This window comes from Diabrotica undecimpunctata, chromosome 4 (genome assembly GCF_040954645.1).
Source record: "Diabrotica undecimpunctata isolate CICGRU chromosome 4, icDiaUnde3, whole genome shotgun sequence".
NCBI classification, from domain to species: Eukaryota; Metazoa; Arthropoda; class Insecta; order Coleoptera; family Chrysomelidae; genus Diabrotica; species Diabrotica undecimpunctata.
Genome location: NC_092806.1, coordinates 137,616,532 through 137,633,157, shown reverse-complemented (window position 1 = coordinate 137,633,157; position 16,626 = coordinate 137,616,532). Strand labels below are relative to the sequence as shown.

The 16,626-nt window shown below is 33.9% G+C and overlaps 1 protein-coding gene and 1 non-coding gene across 2 annotated transcripts in view; one reads left to right on the top strand and one right to left on the bottom strand.

The window, feature by feature from the left end:
- The window catches only part of SP1173 (major facilitator superfamily domain-containing protein SP1173), a 184,572-nt gene that overhangs the window by 133,553 nt on the left and 34,393 nt on the right, over nt 1-16,626 (bottom strand). The gene's annotated exons all lie outside the window — the stretch shown is intronic.
- TRNAG-GCC (transfer RNA glycine (anticodon GCC)) lies at nt 6,729-6,799 on the top strand. The gene has a single exon. It is a non-coding gene; the product is annotated as a tRNA-Gly (tRNA).

The following is a 16,626-nucleotide window of genomic DNA, read 5'->3' as shown; positions in this document are numbered from 1 at the left end:
TTAAGGCATTCCATGAATGACAAAGGCAATGTTTTAATGAGCTATACACATTTAGAAAATAAGGTAAAAACAGGTGATATTTTCAAATGAAATAGGAATCTGAGAGAACAACAAAAAGCTAGTTATTAATGGGATTGAAACTGAGTTGACCATACAGTTAATGGCGGAAATAAAATTATAAGAGAATTATTACGACTAAAATAAAAAATAAGAATAAAACAAAACATATGTTTTTATATATTTTTATTTTGAAATTATATCCTCAGACTTTGATCCAGTAAAAGTATTCCACCGGAAAACCTGGTGCCAAACATGTTGAGCACAGGGATCAGCATCGAGTCCTCTGGTGTTTATTATGTATACTGCGGATTTGCATAAAGTTCCCACTAACATTTTTAGTTTTCAAATAATACAATATGCTGATGATTGATTATCTTTTTTATTCACAGGCCAAAACTTTAGATAATTCTGTTCAGACCTTGGGACGAATTGTGTTTTATTATTTTTGTTATTCCTTCACAAGGTGGACTTTTATAATGGATAGGTGAGGCAATACAATACTTTATTATGTTGTTTTACAAATAATTTAGTGTAGGTACCAATTATTGTTATTATTTAAAAATGCACGTTGGGACATAGGAGTCCCACTAGAATTTTAATATGGGACGTATTTATCCCTCTCGAATCATACTCTGTATTATATTAGAGAAAAAAAATTGGATGAACATAAATTACGATATTTGACTGATAATTTATGGAATTAATAGCGATTCAGAATACGCACCATCCTCTGGCAGTTCTTCTAATTTGAATTTGAATGATAAATGTTTTTCTGATAATGATACAGAAAGTGAAACTAATTTCGAAGACCCCGAAGAGTTGTACATTGTTGTTTCTACAGCTTCTAGTACAATACTAATGTCTCTCAGATTGATTGACAGCCAGCCATCTTATGAACATTTTATTCCCCGAAAAATCTACTGATCTGTGACGTTTTGTCTGTGCCACTAATTTCAGTTAATGGTGCAAATCTTCAGCCAATCTTGTAGTGAAATGAATGTATTTCTAACAGAAAACACAAACCGACGGTTAGAAATGTTGTCAATGGGGAATGAAGCATTGAAATCTTCGATTTCTAGAGATAGATTTTTGATACCTCTATCGAAGCTCTACCTTAATAATCCAGTTATGCCAACAGACTTAACATCAACAATATAGGCGAGATTGTGACTTGTTTGAAACAAAACTTTTATAAGTGGACGTTCCAATAGTGTTTATTAATTTTTTGATGAATCAATGGGTAAATTTAAAGGCAGATCAGTTTTCAAGCAATATCTACCTATAAAAAGAGGTATTAAAATCTGGCAAAGGTGAGACAGTTTGACTGGTTACGTTTATGACCTGAATATATATGCTGGGAAAGAAACTGAACATACCGATGAAACTTTGGGTGAAAGAGTGGTTACCAAAATATGTAAAAGTAGTAGAAGTCCAGAAGTATCTGTATGCTTTGGTCGTTTACCTTTAGAGTTAACCTAATGAAGAATTTACAGTATGCGCAAGTTGTTACCTGTATGGGCAATCGAAGACAGCTACCAGAATTTAGTAAAAAGCTGCAAGTACATGGTGACTTAGAAATGCATTGCAACAATTCGAGTTTACGTCAAATGGAAGGATACTAAAGAAGTGGTTGTAATTAGTAATTGTCATAGAGCTGAAATTGGTTTAGTCGAAAGAAAAATTAAAGATGGTTCAAAAACTGGCTGTACGATATAGACAGAAAATACAATATATGGTGGAAGAAGGTATTTTATAAACTACTTCTGACGTCGGAAGTAAATTATTGGATACTTTTATAAAGAAATACACCAGAAAAAATTCCTCTTCTGCAATTTATTGTGCCATTAGTCGAGCAGCTGATCAGTTGTGGCAGACAAAATGCTTCCGTAAAAAGTCGCAGATTATGGTAGACCCATTGAAGGGACAACTCGACGAAGATGCCACCATTGTCACAAAATTAAAAAAGAACAAAGGTTTCTTGCTGTCAGTGTAACATTGCATTATGTATGTATTGTTTTAAGATATTTCATACATGATAAATACTTTTATTTCAAATGATTTTCTACAATAAAGACGTTTTTGTGTTTCCTCCTTGGATTGAGTTTTGCAACTACTGGGACATAATTATAACCTGTAGGGACATATATGTCCCATGGTGATATTTGATCCAATTTGTCCAACGGTGCAAATTTAGAGCCTAAATAACCCAAAAAAGTTCCTAAATCATAAAAATTAAAAAGTCAAGGCGAAAGGGTTTAATCGACTGCCACTGAACAGTTTACACATTTCTTACTTCTTATTCCTATTTTAAAATAAATTTAATTTTTTCAGTTTTATAATATTTATAGCCGTCGTCTCATTTTCCGGCTTTTTTAGGTTCGTGTTATAACATTCTAAACCATTAGGGAACCAATCGTCGGCAACAACTAATAAAAATAGTATCACGTTTCAATTGCTTCTTTTTCCTAGAACTACCCAATTACATGTGATAAATGTCAAAAGCGCAGCGTGAACTAGTATTTTTCTTTTGATATTAACGGGTTATATATAGCGGTCTATTTATTAAACTTAAGGAAGTGACGGCAGTTTTCCCACTTCAGAATTAAAAAACAAACCGGAAACCGTAGTGCTTTCTTACAGATTCTTTTGATGCACAGTGGCTGATCACATCATTATCAGGTTGGGTAAAGTAATTTTATTAATTTTACTACTGACATTCTTTCTCTCTCTCAGATCTCATCATCCTAGAACTGGACATAGGCCTTCTTCATAACTATCTACTTGTTTCTAACCTGTGCGTCTCTTATTTAATTTTAATCCCACAGCCATGTTAGGAAATTATGGCACCTCGATTCTGTCATGCATCTTACTTTGTTTTATTTTTCATTAAGTAGTTTCTTCTTTTGTCTTGTAAAGATATATGTAATATTCTTCGTTCTAGAGGTCCTTATGTCACTTTAAGTCGTCATTCTATTTCCTTCGTTAATATCTTTGTACATAGATCTGGTCTTATTCAGCTTCATTATTCGAAGCAATATTTTTTTCATATCATCAATATCATCATCAAGGTGGATCAGTCTTTAAAGGACCTCGACTTTCTAAAGCTTTCTGCGCCATTCTGCTCTGTTCCTTGCTTGAATTATTCAGTTGACAACACCGATCTTCTCAGGATCTGTCGGCTATTCCGGGAGTTTTATTTTGTCAAAGTCAGTTTATTTTATTCGACTTTTATTCATTGTCGACTAAATGAAGTTTCTTGAATATTTCTTCTAAGACCAGTTTTTGTATTGCTTTCTTGTATATATTTTTTGTGATTTTTACTAATCTATTATCAATTCTTGTGTTGGTAAGTTTTTCTTTAATTGCAATTAAGTTCATTAAGTTAATTGAACCAAACGCCTTTTAGACGTCTATAAAAAGGCTAAGTTTAACGATAAAATTGTGCTCATTCGAGTTTTTGTCGAATGACCAGTTTTCAATTAAATCAAACGCGTTTTAGAAATCTATGAAGGCTAGGTTTCACGATATAATGTATTCTTTCGACTTTTCTAATAATGTGTTAATAGACAAAAAAATGGTGATATCCATTACTAATATCTCTTCTAAATACGATCCTTTCGACTCTTTGGAAATTGTCGAGTTCGGTTGCAGTTCTTAGATGAGTAAACCAAGGGTACATGCTGTATATTTAATACTCTGAACATAATATATTCGCTTAAGCTCTTGAAGAACAAGAATAACACTTAATGTTTTACCCGAATGGTTGGTGCTCAGGAGACTAGCCACTTCTTCAGTTGCGAGCGCTTTTAGTAATAAGTGACAATTTTGGAGATCACCACACACGTGTAATGCATAAAAATTCTGCAGTTTTTAATATATAAATATATTTTCCAATATATCGCACCCTCAGTGCAAGACTGCAGTAACTCAAAATTTTATGAAAATGAAGTAATCATGGAATTCGATTGTAAACATGCATATCTATCCCCTGTAAAACTTTAGTAACTTTCAAATGCTTAACCGACTAAATATTACAACAACAACAGTTTAACTATTTTGCGTTTTTGTACATAAGTTCCGTCCAAAAGTGTTGTAATTCTAATGTAACAGAGTTACAACAGTTTTGCACGGAACATTGCAATGGTTTCGATAACAAGCAATGAAAGGCACGAAAAAAGTAAGATATTTGTTATTTTAGTATATATATCTGTGTTGTTTAATTTTAATATACCTAGAGCGTGTCTACGTAATCCATTAACAGCCGAGACAATAAACAAAGATTTACGAGAGCAATGTAAGTTTTATGTCCTTTGTGTGACATTATATTTTCCATAAAATGTGTACAATATCGTTTGACCATTTATTTATTAGATTGGATTAAAAACACACAAATTAAGACTAATTATTTACAGCCAAAAAGTATTTTTTCTTATGAAAGGAAAAACAGTTATCTTAAAATATATATACGTATCTTTTTTTTTGATCCTATTCTCTATCCCCTTCCATTGTTGGATGTAGGTCTCCCCCAGTTCTCTCCATCTTTCCCTGTCTTGAGCTGTTCTCTGCCTTGTAGGACCTTCTTGTTTCCTGATGTCATCTTTCCACCTCATCTGTGGTCTGCCTCTTGATCTCTTTGCATTGTATGGCCGCCACTTTCCGATGGCATTGCTCCATCGTCCGTCTTGGAGACGTTCATTGTGTCCAGCCCAACTCTATTTCAGTTTTGCTGCTTGTTCTATTGCGTCTACTGTCTTTGTTCTGGTTCTGATCCACTGGTTACGTTTTCTATCTATAAGTGATATACCCAACATTTGTCTCTCCATCGCTCTTTGTGCCTTCCTTATCCTATCCAAATTGGCCTGTGTAAATGTCCATGTCTGTGCTCCGTAGGTGAGCACCGGTATTATACAGGAGTTATATACCTTGCTTCGTAAGTATAGAGGGATTGTTTGATTTTTTAGAACGAAGAAAGTTTGCCGAACGCTGCACATCCCATTCTTACTCGTCTCGATATTTCTGCTGTTTGATTTTCTCTGTTAGCTCTGATTGCTTGTCCTAGATACGTATCTTATATACGAGAAAAAGACAACAACTAACAGAAAATGTGTCTACACTTTTTACAATTTTCTCCGTGCAAAAGTGTTGTAACTTTAAAATTCTAATACTAAATGTGTAGTGATTAACAATTTTCTCCGTGCAAAAGTGTTGTAACTTTGAAATTCCTAATTCTTTTAGCATTAATATTATTTTATTTAAATTTCTATTTTTGGTTAATATAATATAGGCTGAAAAGCATGCAAAATCATGACTAATTTTTCTTAAAACTTGTGTCTTATTTCACTTACTTATTCTGACTTACTGCAGTCTTGCATTGAGGGTGCGATATTTCCAATTATATAAATAATATAATTGCAGAAAGTATAAGATAAGCACAACATAGCATTTGGTGAAGTGAGGTTAGATTTTTTATTATTATTTCAAATACTACTATAATGACAAATAATAAGACATAATCGTAACATAGTGTATAGAAAGTAGTTTCGGCCATCGTTTTTAATATGTTGTTACGGCTGAGAAAATATCAGATATAATGTAATCTTGGTTCAGGTACACAGCATAGCAAAAATAAGTCACATTTTCGAAATGATCGACAAAATCCAATTTTTCTGTTTGATAGACTGATTTATTACTCTTTATCTGTTGTACAAGATCGATATTACATCAACATTAACTTCAGAATATAGTATTTCCAAAAACTTTGGACTAATATGGGAGGGGTGGATCATTTTGACTAATACCTACATGTCCACGTATAATACTTCATGGAAATCCAGGAGATGGTGGATGAAACTGTGGTATTATCTAAGTGTCGTTAACAGAAAGATATTTTTAAACAGCATGAATCATTTTTAAATGATTGTGTGGGTTTAAGAAATACACTACTAAACAAATTTTTAAAGTGTGTATAAAGGAGATTACAATTATTATGACACATGGTATTTACTCCTTATTTTTCAAATAATATGTTCTTGTAAAATCATAACTTTGATTATTTTGTAAACCTACATTATACTATATTCTTTGATTATATGATACGTCAGAAGAAATTAAAAAAAAATAACATGTAATAAATTCACTGTTTAAATAAATATTACGTACTCGTACTATTGCAATAAAATATTAAAACCAATAAACGATAACTTGTTGAGCAGTGCTGATTGAAACAACAGAGCAGTAAAATGTTTTTCGTAAAGGTAGTGTAAAATATATCGTCGCTTATCTGGTCCGCTAGTAATAAAGTTACCAGCATTTGATTGCAAACCGGTCTTCTTAGGTGAAAAATATAGTCAGTAAGCGCCTAATACTAAATTAAATACAGATCTTACGGTTTAACAAACAGCTAATTGACAATAATTATTATCGACATATTTTTGGTTTCACTTTTACTATTTTTATAGTATAAAAAAATCAGATTTGTCCGACAAAAACAAAAACAGCACATTTTTGTTGCGTATCCCTGTATTACATAATTACACTTCTTAATAATTAATAACAATTTATGGAAATATATGTATTTATAATGCAAAGAACAAGTTTTCACCATTATTAATTTTATTATAGGTACTAAAAATTATTGTTTAAGAGAACAAGTTCAGTCAATTCTACAAGCATCGGTGGTTCAGTGGTAGAATGCTCGCCTGCCACGCGGGCGGCCCGGGTTCGATTCCCGGCCGATGCATACATTTTTTTTATTATATTATTTTAAATATTTTTTCACTACTTCATTATTTTGTTTTTTTATGCTCTATATTTAAGATCATCACATGCGTTTTTTATACTCGTTTAGAAATTTAGCGATATAACATACAGCTGGTTGAAACATTTTATTTTACTGGTGACTATAATGTTAATTTGTTAAATACTACTTAGTAATACTGGTCTGTGATTTTTTGGAAACTATAAAGTTACATCAAGTTATAGATCAGCCAAGACTGATCACATCTAATAGTGGAATGTGTTGATTTCAGTAACCATACTAACCATGCATTTTTTATATCTAACAAAAGCATTTTACTTTGTACTAGAAACTAGATCTTAAAGAACTGGTTAAAGAACTGTTACAAAATTCGAGGCAATAAATAAAATAATTTTTTTTAGAAGAATTAGAGTCCTTTCCTTGGCGGAATATCTTTGATATTGAGTGTTGTTGAGAAAGTTTAATTCGTTACTAATAGTATAATATCTTTACTGATACTGAATCGTCCTATTCCCTATATAACCTATCAAGATTAAAAAAGTTATGCACTTTTGATGACTGATAGGGACAAAGTACTGAGTGCCAACAAAAATATACGTGCAAACTTGGAAGGAATACAGAACGATTAAAAATATATTGACTCTCAGAAAAAAAAGGTCAAAAATTTTAAAAAATTTGATAATATGAGAGTCTTGATAGAGACCTAAAGGGATACTACACAACTATCAGAAAATTTAAGTGATATTTCTAAAATGTCACTCTTACAATTAATACTCATTACACATTTCAATTATATTTGCATTTGCGAGATGTTCGAGATTCTCGAAAGTGTTTTATTTGAGGTGATTTGAATGGAAATATTGGTACAGAAAGAGTGGGAATAGAGTATGGAGGTTTGGAGATGGAAATAAGAAATGACGAAGGAACTAAGGTGAACTTTGCAGTAGCATGGGATTTGGCTATCATTAATCCGTTATTTATGAAGATAAGACCAGTATGTTACCTATAGTAGCGGGGAAGGGAAAGTCAGATTGATTTTGTGCTGTGTAGTAGAAGTCATCTAAACGAGATAAAGGTAAGGCAGAAAGGAATGCAAGTAGGACACCAGAAAGTAAAGTGGTGGAAGTTAAAGGATAAGGATTTGGCAATAGTCTTTAAGAGTAGAGTGCTAGAAGAGTTTGAGGGAAAAAGATACGGTAAATAACTGATGGGAAGCCAACAGTAAAGTTGTGGTGCGAGTGGAAGAGGAAGTGTTAGGAAAAAAAAAGGATGTGGCTTTGTAAAGGGCCTCCTAGAGACAAAGAAACTTGGTGGTGAAACGATGAGGTACAACAAAATGTTAGAGAGAAGAAAAAGGCTAGAAAGAGGTATTACAGGTCTAAAAGAGATGATAAGGATATATACAAAGCGACAAAGAGGGAAGCTAAGCACGATGTAGCTACTGCTAAGGAAAGATCGTCTGCATAGCAGTATGAAGGGTTGGAAACCCCGAGGGGATGAAAAGGTTATACAGCATTGCTAAAGCAAGGGACAAGTTAACAAAGGACTTGACCCATGTGCGGCAGATTAAGAGTGCGGATGGAGGAGTGTTAAGAACCGATATTGAAATAAAGCAAAGATAATTTGAGTACTTTAGTAAGTTACTAAATGAAGAACACCAGAGGAGAGACAGAGGATGTGGGATCCCAAATGAGAATGTAAAACCGGGGATAGCGAGAGATGGCAGCTGTCGATGCGTTAAATAGGACGAAGAACGGTAAGGCAGTAGGACATGATGGAATATCTGTGGAGGTTTGGAAGGCTCTAGGAGACGAAGGGGTTGATATTTTGTGGAAAATGATCAGTAGAACATATCAGGAAGAAAGGATAATCAATGCATGGAGAGAGTGTGTGATGGTATCATCGTATAAAGATAAAGGGGACATTTAGGACTGTAACAACTATAGACGGATAAGGTAATGTCGCACACAATGAAAATTTGGGAGAGAAATATAGAGCAAAGGTTAGGGAAAAAGACATCGATAGGAGAAGAACGGCTTGGGTTTATGCCAGGAAGGAGGACAACGAATGCTTTATTTGCGTTGAGACATTTTATAAATACAGCGAGAAGAAAAGGGAGCTACATTTGATATTTATAGATCTTGAGAAGGCGTACGACACAGTTCCTAGCAACAGCTCTGAAGATGTATGAGAAATGGGTTTCTGAGAAGTTCGTAAGGCTCGTCAAGGACATCAGGGAGCGTATACCAAAGAAAGGCTGCTGTTGGACTGACCGAAAGTTTTACAGTGACGGTTGGTTTGCATCAAGGCTTTTCAATGAGTCCTTAACTGTTTAATCTGATTATGGATGTACTGATAGAGAAAGTAAGGGAGGGGGCTCCTTGTTCAATGCTCTTTGCTGATGATATCGTTAGTAGAGGAGAAAAAAGAAATGTTGGTGGAGAAGTTGGAGTGTTGGAGAAAGACTATTTGGTGGGAGGACTTAAGGTTAGCAGGTCGAAAACGGAGTATATGTGGTTAAGCGGAAGAGGAATGCTTGGGGACGTAGAACTACTTGGAGAAAAGTTCGGACTAGTAGGAGAATTTAAATACCTTGGTTCCTACATAAGGGAAAATGGAACACTAGATTGAAAAAGTGCCCAGAGAATATAGGCCGGTATGTGTAACTGGAAGCGAATGAGCGGGGTACTTTGTAATCGAAAAATCGGGGAAGTGATGAAAGGAAAGATATACAAGACTGCGGTGAGACTTGCGTTGGTGTACGGCGGTGAAGTGTGGCCTGTAAAGAAGATCTAGCTAAAGAAGATGGAGGTAGCTGAAATAAAAATGTTACGGTGGATGTTGGGTAAGACTAGAAGGGACAGGATCAGTAACGACTTGATTAGGAAAAGAGCCGGGGGGTGACTATCTGGGACGAAGGATAGAGCTGTTAGAAGTTGATGGAAGGAGAGGTAGAGGAAAACCGAGGAGAATATGGAAGGACTGTGTGGCAGAGGACTTGAAAGAGAAAGGTTTAGGCGAAGAAGACCCAATGGAAAGAAATGAGTGACGTCGAAGAGTAAGGAACAGCGACTCCTGAAAAGAGAAAAGCTGCGAAAGAAGAAGAAACATTTTAATACTATTTTTCTACACTTCCATACTAATACTCCTAATATATCAATAGTATATTTGTGTATGTTAATATTGATTTTTTTTCTCCAAGTACTAGTACCAAATACTTTTCTTTGTCGTACTGATTGCCAGGAAAGCTCAGCGGCTAATTTGGCATCCAGAAGCAAGTATTTATCATACTGTTAAAATCTAAATAAATAAAAGTTTCAAGTACGTATTTCTTAATATACATATTGTGGTAAAAGAAACTTCCAAAGATCTTCAATCCTCAAATATACGTATTACCGAGATCACACGCTTACACTTTATCGTTCAGGTTCATAGCTGACACGTTCATGCCCGAGAAGGTTATTCACTTCAGTTATTTCACGTAACACCAAAGTATCAAAAGAATAGAGCTCTGGGAGGACTCTTTCCGTGTAATCTAGTTCTCCATGACCTAATATGCCGGGGTATCTCCCAAAAATGTTGTTACATAATCTGGATTTTGAGAATAGTATCGCTTTCTGCATAGTTTTATAATGATGTTCACTAAGATCCAGCTGTTTTATGTTCTCTAGAAGGTTATTCGGAATGACACCAGTTGTAGAGAGAATAATAGGTATCGTTTGGGTACTTTCCATTATAAATTGTCTCCATTTGTATTTTGCTATTATCATTATGGTTGGAAATGGTAGTAATTAAACAAATAAGTTGAAATAAGTTAATATACGAATCCATTAAACCGTAATATTATAGACAGTAGACAAATGATTATTAAACTTAAATATTCTCTACATAAATAATCACTTAATTGTTTATTATGCACACCGTAAGTGAAAATGCGACTACATACTACAAGCACTACCTGTGGAAGTAGCACAGTTGTTTTCATCTTATGAATTCTTTACGAAGTTCTGAAAGCAGAGCTTTCCGGTTAAATTGGAGCGATAAATAAACATTGCAGAAACTAATGCATTTTCAAGCGGACGGGAAGAAGAAAGGAAAGAAGGTCGAACGTTACGACTGCTTGTGCTCAAATATTTGACCGAAAATAACATAGTTTTAGAATATTAATTAAAAATTAAAACAAAAAGTAAATCTAAATCTCTAAAGGGAGATTTATTTTATTAAATGTGAGGTTAATTTCATGTAATCAAAAAACCATTTTAAAATTTTATATTTTAACTAAAAGTCGTATGCAAACTCTTAGTCTCTTAGTCTTAGGCTACGGTTATATTGGACGCGTACTCTGACGACTAACGAGTCGGACGTACTCGTGCGTAGTCGGACGATAGAAACAAACACGGGCAGATAAATAGGAACGGTTACAGTGTTCCCAAACCTACCGATAAATCGGTAGATCTACCGATTTCGACGTATTTCTACCGATCTACCGACACAGGCTTAAATTCTACCGATTTTTATATTCAGATAGAAATTTTTACTTATTCTTAAATTTGAGAAGAAATATGTAAGAGACAAAACAATTTTTCTTCCGATACGTGTAATTTGCATTGAGCATTTTTGTGTATTCACGAAAACGTGTGAAAACATTCAAAAATTTATTCTTAAATGATACCTAAGCGGTACTTTACAAAGTACACGATGTCATAAAAGCTAATAATGCAATAAATGAATCCAAATCCATTGTGATCCCGACCGCTTGGTTCTGGGAATTTGTCAAGTTAGGAACGGAACAACGCATAGTTAATCTAAGCTTCCGAGTGCACCTCACATAAAAACTCGGTAGTTTGTTGAATAATATTTCCTTGTAAAAAGGTTTTATACTTGAGTTTTCGTTTTTCGGATAAGTATTCGATTCCTAGTCACAGACTCATTTAAAGATTTAAATTTCAGTCAGTTGAGGTTTGTGAAGTCGTAACTCGTAACGTCGTGTTATTGTATTAGTAGCGTAATTTTTTATTGTACGCGTAACAATAATTTAATAGTTATGTCGTCAAGTTCTGAAAGTGATTCAAACCTAGGTGAAACAAGTAGCAGGTGTCTATTTCAATATTTCATTTAGTTTGAGATTATATTATATGGTTTAAAATAAACATGACAAATAAAGTTTTTTTAAGTCCTCTTTTTTTTTCTCTCGTCTACTTAGTAGAATCCAGACCTTAATATTTATGTAGTATATGTACCCAATATAAATGTGACAACTTCGTATTTCCCACTTCGTTACTGTTGGATGTTACTGCCAGCCAAGTGCCAACGTGCCAGCAGTGCCAACCTTCTCGTTTTAAGTTTAGTATCTCGGTTCTCATTTTTTTATTTTATTAGATTTAGATGAATAAACATATTTTATTTTTTCTTAAATAAACGAATTGCAAAACATTATGAAATTTAAACAAAATAGTATATTTTGAAAAATCTACCGATTTTACACCACAATCTACCGATTTTTTTAACAAATTCTACCGATTTTATTTTTTTAAGTTTGGGAACACTGAACGGTTATTATATTGAATTAGGCTACGGTTATATTGGACGCGTAGTCTGACGACCAATCAGTCAGACATAAACGGACGACATTGGTAGTGCGACTAGGTGGTCGGATTGCAAGCGTTTAACTGCGACCAAAGAATATAAACGCTTCAAAGAATAAGCGTCTATATTCTTTGCTGCGACTATGTGTTCAGAAAACATGGCCGAGGATGAAGAATATTTATTAGAAAATAATTTTTTATGTCTTTTGATGTTAGAAAACTCAAGAGTATGGGTAAATCATATATATAGAAATAGAGAAGAAAATAGCGAGTTTCACTTAATATGGAATGATTTGTTACGCCAACCACAGAAGTTTTTTTGAATATTTTCGAATGTTACCTGAAACATTTAATTATATTTTGTCTCATATTTCCGAAAGACCGGAAAAACAGTCAAACTTTAGAAAGTGTATTCAACCAGCAGAAAAACTGGCATTAACATTAAGGTAAGTCATTACTTATAAAAATTATTTATTGAACTAAACTTATTTTTCATACAAACCAAAAAAGAAATACTTTTTATGAAGTTAGGATATAAAAACTAAAATAAATTAAAAAAGTCATTACACTACTGAAAATTATGCAAATATTCTCTCACGCCTGGACATCCTACTTCGTTTTCTGATGAATCTATGGTGTTTTCACTTGATACCCGCTTTGATTGATTTCTTGATCCACTTTAGTAGTTCTTGTCCAGACAGACTGAGCACGTGGCTGGGCTTCTTGATCCACTGCAGTAGTTCTTGGCCAGTGATACTGAGCACGTTGCTGGGCTTCCAAAAGAACTTGGACTACTGACAATTTTTGGTTTTCGGGTATTTTTTTCATGTACGGCTTTTTCAGACTCATAAAGAAATGGAAGTCACTATCTTCTTCCTTTGGCCTTTCCTTACACTTTTCTTTGTATGCTTTAAGTTTTTCTTCTTCTATAGCTACCATTTTTTCATATACCGAAGATTTAGCTTTTTTTCCTTTGTACCCGTTTCCTTATCTGTATGAGCTATTTTAGAAGCCTTGAATGTCGTAGTGAAAATAATTTCAGTATTTAATTCTGGATCTGAATTTAATTCAGAATTATGATTTCTATCATAATCAGATTCAGAGATTGTATCTGGCGTAGTGTTTTCATCATATAAATTTTAGAGAGGAGGAATAAAATTATTGAGGGGAGGAATATTTCCTGTAGCATTTCTTAGGGTCATGTTGTCTTTTAGGAAAAGCATCTATAATCTATATCTATTATCTATAATTATAATAACAATTATCAATAATTATTGTCTTAAAATAATTAATTCATTTTGTTTGTTGTTTTAGATATCTTTCCACTGGACTCGCTTTTCGCTCTTTGGCGTTCTCATTCAAAATGTCTCACACAACTATAAAATTAATTGTTTACGAAACGTGCACTATCATATGGGAAACTTTTTATGAACGGCATATGCCTTTTCCAACAGAAGACATGTTTCGATTAATTTCCAATGATTTTTTGAATAAATGGAATTTTCCGAATTGTATAGGATGTATCGATGTCAAACATATTCGAATACGATGTCCCTCTAATTCAGGATCCATGTATTATAACTATAAACGATATTTCTCTGTAGTACTTCAAGCAGTTGCAGATGCAAAGTACAGATTTATCTGCGTTGATATTGGGGCTTTTGGAAAACAAAGCGATGGAGGTGTTTTTTCACATAGTTCGCTATATCAACATCTTGAAAATAAGTCGTTAAATTTGCCAGAAGATAGAGCACTTGCACAAAGCAATTTGGTACTTCCGCATGTCCTTCTTGGTGATGAAGCATATCCTCTCAAAACCTACTTAATGAGACCCTATCCCAAAAGAGATTTACAGGAAGAAGAAGTATTTAATTAGAGAATTTCAAGAGCGAGAAGAATGGTGGAATGTGCTTTTGGGATATTAACGTCCAAATGGAGAGTATTAAAAAACGAAATGGAAGTTTACCCCGAAAAAGTTGATATAATTGTAAAATGTACATGTATTCTTCATAACATTGTCATTGACCAGGAAGGTATAAAGGAATTCAATATTTCAGAAACAGTGGCAACTATGGGGACGCACCAACCAAATCGATCAAGAATTAACAAATGAGAAAATTAAGAAGCATATGATATTAGAAATGCTTTTAAAACCTATTTTAATAGTAACGCTGGGTCCGTTCCATTTCAATATGATCGTTTTTAACCACTCAAAATTTAAAATGCATATACGTAATTTAATTATTGACGATACTAAATATTATAATATACTTTAATATGTATTAAATAAATATTAGATTAAAAATAATGCAAATATATATACATATATTTACTGTTTTCACCCATTTCTTTCGCCAGGGATATCCACATCTTACGAGCCATATCTCGATTGTGATAATCTTAATCTTTATTAGTTTGGTCCCATAATGACTTTCTTTCAAATACACCCAAAATTAATTTTTCAAGATCCATTTTCAGACGCACGTTGCCGCAGAAAAAAAACAAACAAGTTTGTATTTTGAAATTAGTCGTCCGTAAACGTGCATAAACTGACGGCTTGTACTTATTCAATATAACCGTTTCTATTTATCTGCCCGTGTTTGTTTCTATCGTCCGACTACGCACGAGTACGTCCGACTCGTTAGTCGTCAGAGTACGCGTCCAATATAACCGTAGCCTAAGTGAACGTTTATAAAAGTTTTCTTACGATATGATAAAAATATTAGCTTAAAGTGATACAATTTTAAATGAACTGAAACGCAAAGGGAAAGTGTCCATTCGCCACCACTGTCTCTATATACAATGTATGTAACACTTCAAAGAATACGTTAGATTTATTTTATTTAAAACGAGACCTTTGCCGCCGCTTACTTCGATTGTGTAATTTGTTTATAAATAGAATGTTGTCTAATTCGGATTCGAGATTCGTGACATTTGACTCTTTGTCAGGTTTTATTTTTAGATATTTACTTTTTTAAATTACTGTGCTTAATTAATTGTATGTAAAAATATGCTGTATATGGCTACATTTAGCAACGACAAATGCTGTCATAGTGAGATAATTCAAACACCTTTTTATACAGGTTTCTATACAGGTGATATTGGTACATCAACACTGTTTTCGGGATTTACAGGCTGTAGTATGGAATTATTTTTTCCTTACGTGCACCCCACCTTGGCTCTGTCGGTTAGTCCTAATCGGTATTGGGTATATCGTGTAATAGTAAGAATGTGTGAACTTAACATTTGGTGGAGGAAGGAAAAAGAACTTGCTATGTTTTCGAAATATGCTCAAATTTCCCGGGAGAACTATTACCATTTACGATATTGCAGAACTGTTTGGAGATGCATTCCCCCGAGCCATGGTTCCTTCAAATATCATAAGTGAAGATATAGAACCAACGTTGCCTGGGGCCCTAAAACTTTGCACTCCAACATCGGATGTAATGTTTTTCTCCACAATACATCATGCCCTATCTCAACGCAGCAACTCGTGCCCAATCTTCTCGAGGTAGAACACGGGGGCGCTCTCGCATCCTAACTGATACCCCTGAAAAAGCGGAAATTGCTCTTAAGAAAGCCGCCATCAATAAGAAAAGAGCAGAAAAGCTTCCAACACTTACAAACACTGAAACACTTTTCGATTCGACTGATGAAGAGGAGGATGATCTTCCCAGCCTTCCAGATAGCAGCGGTGACTCTGATTTCCTTTTAGATGATGAGCTTATTGATGACACGTATCCTGAGCCAAACGACTACGTTTTAGTCAAGTTTTGTACTAAAAAAACAATGAAGTTTTATGTTGGAAAAGTTTTGTGCCTGAAAGAAAATACATTGGAAGTTAAATTGTTAAGGCGGAAGGGACTAGAGGGAAGCTGTTTCACTTTTCCAACAGTAGAGGACGTCAGCGAAGTGAACCGGAGAGACGAAAACCAAAAGACATCCAACACCGAAGGCGTAGAAAATATGTATTACTGAATGCACAGCAAAATAAATCGATGGGATTGGATTATGATTATACAACAAATTATTGGAAATACAATATAATCTAAATACATCTGGTGATTCTTTCAAAGCTAACCGATGCTTTTACTTTTATTATAGCTAATTTAGTCGTTTTCGAGCACGTCTAGCTTGAATATTTGAAAAGTAAGCATTGCAATTGAGGATTTCATATTTTATCATCCAATTTATCAATAGGACAGAAGATATTAATTTGTTATA